Genomic DNA, 7,046 nt, shown 5'->3' on the forward strand with positions numbered 1-7,046 from the left:
ATATGCTATAGTATTAGGTTAGGCAATTTCTTGCATGACCAGTTAACCCAACATAAAACGACACGAAAAATAATAGGTTTTGGGGCAACCTGTCGGGTTGTTATTTGGTCACTTGTTAAGAATCAATTAATGAATTGAGTTGTTATCAGGTCTTGCGTTATAAACCTGTTAAGATAACGGGTATGACATATAGACAACACAAATATGACCCGTTTTCCAGGTCTAGACATCAGGCATGACAATATATAGCATGACCCATTAACCCGACACAAATGACGTGATTCGTTAAAGAGTCAGGGATATTGAGCAACTTGTTAAGAATCCATTAAGATAACAGGTTTGACACGATACGATCCGTTAAGATAACGAGTATAACACAAAAACGACAACAAACACAATCCGCTTGCCAGGTCAATTAGTATTCAATTAGTATTCATTAGCAGATAGCGTTTTATAATTAATTACTAAATGCTAACAGATAAATGCTGCTAGGGTTTATGATGGATGGCGTGTAATGAAGAAAAGCTTTGTGCATAGGATCTTATGCTCGATTATGTTGTTTAACAGAAAATCTAAAGGTGGCCCTTTCCCCTGAACTTAAGAGGTTTGTTAACTTTCACTAAGTAGGCAATCATGCACCATAGCCTTCTTATTTTAGGGTACTATACTAGACCAATAGTTTTATTCTTCTCTCTTTTGCTATATAATTATTAAGTTCTCTTAGAAAGACATGAGTTCAGTCCAAGTTAGCTTGAGCAGTATGCTCTGTGGATGCAAATTTCTACCATCTCTTCCTTTCACGAAAATGCAAAATAATAACATCTAAGATTAAGACCAAAAACCTCACACACCCACAATGAAGGGAGGCTTTGGCCGAAGAATCTCCGATACCAAAATTAGAATTCTAAAAAGAATGTATTTAGGAATTTGTGGGTAGCAAAATGGCCCAGCATTTTAGTGGGATAAGTGGGGTATTTATGGGAGAGTGGCCGACCCTATTAGTGCAGAATGGCTGGCCATATATGGTGTAATTGAGTGAATAATTGTAAGATATTATGTGAAATAATATCTTGCAATTAACATGACAATTATTCCTAAATTAAATAGGAAGTTTTGGGAGTTACCTTTTGAATAAAATCAATAAGGGATTGATGGAGAGTGATGAAAGGGATTTGAATAAATACCATATTGATCACCTTTGACTCTTCCTTGATTGAACCGTTATTATCCGTTGCATGTGTGTGGGAATTCCGGTGTGCCTTGAGGGTAATCTTGTCTTTCTTGTCAAAAAATCCACGTGTCACATCCACGATTTTTGGGATTATTTTTTTCTCTACAAATGCCCCCACACCTGCTGGGCTGCTTGCAGGAAAAGGCAGTAGGTGTAGAGATCTCCAACTTTTGTGCAGATTCCCACTTTGACTTGGAATTAGATTCTTCTAAGAAAGGGAAATAAATTGCCACCAAAGCCTATTTAACACTACCTTAAGTAGGGGATTAAATCAACTTCGGAGGGCTATTATTTCTCCATACAAGAAAAAAAGCTAGAGGATATTTATTCCCCCTCCCCTAGCATTCTTCTTCGCTTTCCAGTGCAAAGAACCGTCTTCCGTTGATTTTTTTGTCTTCTCTGTGCTGCACCAAGCTAAGAAAAACTTAATTTTCTTTATCTTTTTCTTGGGTGGTGCTACCGCGGTGCAGCCATCGGGGTGGTGCGACACATTGGCTAGCAGGGGCCAGGAGTCGGCTTGGCATAGGCCGAGGAGGTGGTGTGGCAAGGACCATGACTTGGGTTGCTCGGCTTTGGCTGGAGCCAAAGGTTGGCTCGGCATGGGCCGAGGAAATGGTGTGGCAAATGCCACGGTTTGGGTTGCCACGTTTATGCTACTTGCAAAGAAGAAGGAAACTACTTGAGTTTGATTTCTTAGCTGCCGTAGATGGAGTAATCGAGGACGAAGCTGCCAAGATCGGAGTTATTGAAGATGAAGTGTCGGATCAGCAAACTGTTGAGTGCAAAGTGGCTGTTGAAGGCAGGATGGCTGCTGGAGAGCCCAAGGTCATCCAAGCTGTTAAATGAGTTATATGCTCTGTTTAGCTTGTGTCGGATTTCGGTGACCTTAGTACAAGTTTATCAATTTGCTAGAAATTTAATAAAATGCTTTCTTCACTTTACTCCATCTTTGTTTTTCTTGAAACTTGCTTGCTTGAAGTGCCTTGCAAATATTTTAGCCATAGAACCGTCAGTTGGGCACGCTGCTTCGAAAAGGGATGACGAACCCACAAGTCACTATGGCTATGAGTTTTGGCTCCTTAAGGCGTTGAGCTGTTGAGTTTATCGTCGGTTGCTGCCTCCATACCATTTGCTGCTTAACTGGTCTTCGAGTATTCGATCCTATGAGTTGTGTGGCCTACATCACAACATGATAAAGATTTGTGAAATAATCGTTAACTAATCACATCAAAATGAGTAGTTGTGTGGAAATTCATGAGCAATTTGCCCCTTCTGTTAAAGAGTAGACCCAGATGGGTGTCGGAGAAATAATTTATCCTTTCGCACCAAAAAACAGACCCAGATAGGTGTCAAGGAATTGGTTTATGCTCTCGCACTGAAGAGCTTACCCAGATGGGTGTCCATGAATTAGTTTACCCTCTCGCATTGGAAAGCAATTAGTTTACCCTTTCACATTGGAGAGCTTACCCAGATGGGTATCAGGAGATTGGTTTACCCTCTCGTACTAGAGAGCAATTAGTTTACCCTGTTGTACTAGCGAGCATGCCCAGATGGGTGTCGGGGAATTAGTTTACCCTCTCGCACTAAAGAACATGGAAGTTGTTGTTGTGAACGCATATAAGGAAAGCTAGAGTGTTGGATAACTGAAATGATCCTCAGCCTGTAAGGTATTGTTCGACGATCTGGTTGAGACTTCGAACTGCTTGTGGAACCCACGTTAGGGTGTAAATGGGAAATTGCAGTAAGCTGCTCTTGGCCTTCTCCAAGTATTGTGCCATCCTTAGATGTTTCATCATGTGCTTTTCTGAGGCTTGGTTGGGAGCTGTGGAGTAAAATCAACTCAGCAGGGAGTTACATGGCAAGATCGGCATGACTGGGAGTTGTGATGATAGATCGAGGGTGGTCGAGAGCTTCGAAACAAGTTTTAACATGGCTAGAAGCAGTGGTGCAAGATAGGCGCGATTGTGAAAGTGAAGCTAGGGCTAGCTTGGGCCAGGTTGTGCACAATAAAAGGAATTGGACCATTAGGTCCACAATGCTCGGCTACTAGTGATACGCTGCTCCAGTATTGAATCGTCTGGAATGATGAAAACAAGACAGCCTTAGGTTTTGGTAGTTGGGTTGGTGCATCATTTTGGTACTCGTCTGCCCTTCGTGCACCATTAGGTTGGGTTGCTGCATTTATCAGAACATAAGTAATCTTTGTATCCGCCAGTGTATGTGGGATAGTTCATTTTGCTCGATCTTGTCAATAAAAGGTGACTTGCTTATGTTGGTCATGTCTCGTCAGAGTGCTTCGTCAGTAGCTTCACTGCGTTGGATATTGTGCAATCATTCAGTGAGGAACTTCTCAACTTTTTCCTAAATATGCCTCTACTAGGGTAGTGGAGCTTCTGGCTACCCCCGGTCATGACCTGTTGGTTTAGGCTGCTCTTCCCTATGCTTGATTCATCTATTCTGCTGGAGAGGACCATTGTTTACCTATGTCCTGCTTTGGGACACCTCATATGGGGCACGCTTGTGAGAACCCGAAATTTTTTTTAATTAGTTAATGGTGCAAGTGTTGATTTAACTCTCTAATTTATATAATTAGACTAATATGTAAATTGGTTCATATTTTTTTTAGATTCATTATATATATATATATATATATATATATTATATACTATATACATCTAAAAAAAATGGGGGGGACAAATACAATATTTTGTTATTACTTTATTTTTATCTTTTTATGGATGACAACCTCAATAAGGAGTTCATGATCTCCTTATCTCCTTTAGTCTAAAAAGGGGAAAAAGAAACCCTAGCTTTTCTCTCTTCGAATTTCATAAGCAAGAAATAAGTTTTTGTCTTCGAGTCTTCAATTCCATACTTATCTCAAATCAGAGTAGCCAACAAGTAATTCATGAGGTAAGTTTGTTTTTGTTTCCTTATGACTGTACATTGAACTTGTGTTTTACATGCTTCTTTCTTTCTTACCACCACGTAGGAATTTGAAATTAGGAGGTGTATTATTTTCATTTGCTAGGATTTTCATCTCAATCTAGTTACCGTGTGGGTAGTCAGGTAAATCCTCCTCTTACTGCTAGCAAGTAGGAGTGTTCAATTTCTGTGGCTTGGTGGCTTGTGTCACCTGAGTGTTAGTTCCAGGAGAACTTGTGGAGTCTATGGAAACAAGAGGTGGAGGTCTAAAAAGCAAGTGGTGAATAGTCTAGAGTTAGGTATCATGATTGTTAGGGATAAGTACGAGTTTTTATCCAGTTAAAATGAAACAAAAACCTGTATAAATAGGGAGTTAATAGTTCTCCTGAGAATCAACAGTAATGGAAATGCCAGACAAAAAGTTTTATAGTTTCTGAAGGCTAGTAAAGGAGAAAGGGTGCTAAGAGTTGAAGTATTTTTCTTTTGGTTAGACTTCTCATTCCTTTTATTTGTTTCATTTTTATTTTAGAGGGGCTTTGAAGAGGTTGGTTAATCAATAGTCAATCTATTTCAGCCAAAAATCCTTATAATTTTATTATAGAATGTTCAGTTTCCCCTTTGATTTCAAAATATACTTATGTTTTGTTACTGTTTAAAACAGAGAGCTTTCATAAACTCAAAAAGAAAGAGTCTTTTATGTTGAGGTTTTGATTATGGATTGGTATTAAGGAAGGGATTTGAAGGTGAATTTTTGAAACATGAAACTGTTGAACCAGTCATCAAATTCAATAAACAAATTTTGGTGTTAGAAACGAGTTCTGATTGTAATAATATATTTAGATATTATTGGTGGATTCGTACAGATATCCAATATTAATTTATCATAAATTTCCACCATACAAAAACTTTTAGTTTTAAAACTATTTTTACTAGAAAACTAAAGTATGTGTTGTTTGGGTTATTATGTACAAAATCTATTTATAATAGTAGTTATATTTTAAATTGTATGCTTAAATAGTGATAGTTTATACTTTGAATAGGAACTCACGACTTGGACCAAGATACTTGATCAGTTTGGTAGTTACGTGGACTTACGTTGTAGCTTTGGAACCAGGTAGGGGGTGCTTGGGAAACCTTATAAATATTTATTCTTTTATTATCTGATTAATACATATTGATTGATATTTATCTATGTGGTTGGATTCATAAACTCATTACCTATACAATTACTTGGGTGGATTGATATACATGTTTTTCATTCATTTGTAAACAATGAACTGATTACCTTGGGTTGAGATTCTTGTGAAGTAGATAGGGAAATGGGCAATGAGGAAGGCTTTTGTGTAGTTGAGCCTAATTCTTGGCAGGTACCAGGTCTCAGGCTAGCCCCAAAGTGCACAATAATTTAAGGGTAATACGGGATTGGTGAAAGGGAATTAGGCAAGAGCACTAACAAAAGGAAAATATGGTGTTTGGGTTCAAGTTAATAGGGTTTGAAGAGAGAAACTTTGTGCATTCATACATATCATTTTTCTAATGTGTTTTAACTACATAAAAATAAGATACTAATGGTTATATATTGAGGTATAATGTCCATATTGAACTTTATGCTCACCCTACTTAAATTTTGTGCAGGATCGAAACCAGAGAATTAAGTCATGTGCTAGAGATGTTACTTGTTGCATGATATGTGTAAATATAAATAAAATAAAGAGCTTGGTGGTGTTTGCTCTTTTGTTTTAATAAGGAACAAGAAGTTTCATGTAGATTTATGTAAAGTGTACTTTGTAAAACTTGAGAATTATCTCTTGGTGAATAAATGTGAATTATGTTTGAACAAATTTATATCTTCTAAATTGTTTTTTTCTTTTCTTTCTTCACTATTTTACTATGGATTAATCTGTTTTTAAAGATTCTATTCCATATTAAATTGTGAATCATGCCTTAATTAGAGTTTTAAGTTAATACTCCGATTAGGGTGTGACAACACTACATCTCGGTACGCTACAAGAGCTGATTCACCAAGGTCATCTACTACGCAAATGCGCTTGTTAACTCTATGACTTGTCAAGACAAATGTTGTTCGTCATTTAGAATGGAAGAGCTTGGATGATATGCGTCTCCTTGAGTAGTGGAAGTGCAATGGACTCTAAGCGCGAGATTTGAGTTGGAATATGTCAAATCTACACACAAAAAAAGGGTGAAAGTACCCCTGGTTAAATCGTCGGTTCAAAAATCTGAAACCGGAACGGTTAAACAGGTATGGGCAGCTAGGTAGGCCACGAGAGTGGGCTGGACCAAGGGTGCGGGTTGGATTGTGGGCACGGACAAGATCAAGGGTGAGGGAGATGGGCCCTTCCTCCTCTTGGCATGGCGTCATAGGTTTACGGATCTTTGGCTGGCTGCGTTGCAACAGTTGCTTCGTATGATGCAGCTATCGTTGCTTCGTGGCCTAGCTGCCATGAAGATGTCCCATTCTCTACTACCACGACAACTGTCATGGCTGCCATAGTTGTGGTCCTCGGTGGTGGTAAGGTTACTCATCCTTTTGTGGTGAGTCTTATGGATCGTCGTGGTGGGGCTACATTGCATCCTCCATCATTTGATCCGTATCTTGAACGTAGGAAGTTCCATTCGTTATGGTTTCTGAATTTCTCGTCATTGTATTTTTCTCCTGCGTCTATTCAAAGAATTAAAAAATGCTAGGAAGAAGAACATATGAAAAATTTGCGAACAAACGAGAAATGAGAAACTTTGAATGCAAGAGTCTTCTTCAAACGTGTGAATAAAACTCTCAATGAAAGCACCAATTTGTAGATGCAAATTTCCACCATCCCTTCCTTTGACGAAAATGCACCTGCAAAATAATAACACCTAAGATTAATGCCAA

Source organism: Malus domestica, chromosome 05 (assembly GCF_042453785.1).
Source record: "Malus domestica chromosome 05, GDT2T_hap1".
In the NCBI taxonomy this organism is placed as follows: domain Eukaryota; kingdom Viridiplantae; phylum Streptophyta; class Magnoliopsida; order Rosales; family Rosaceae; genus Malus; species Malus domestica.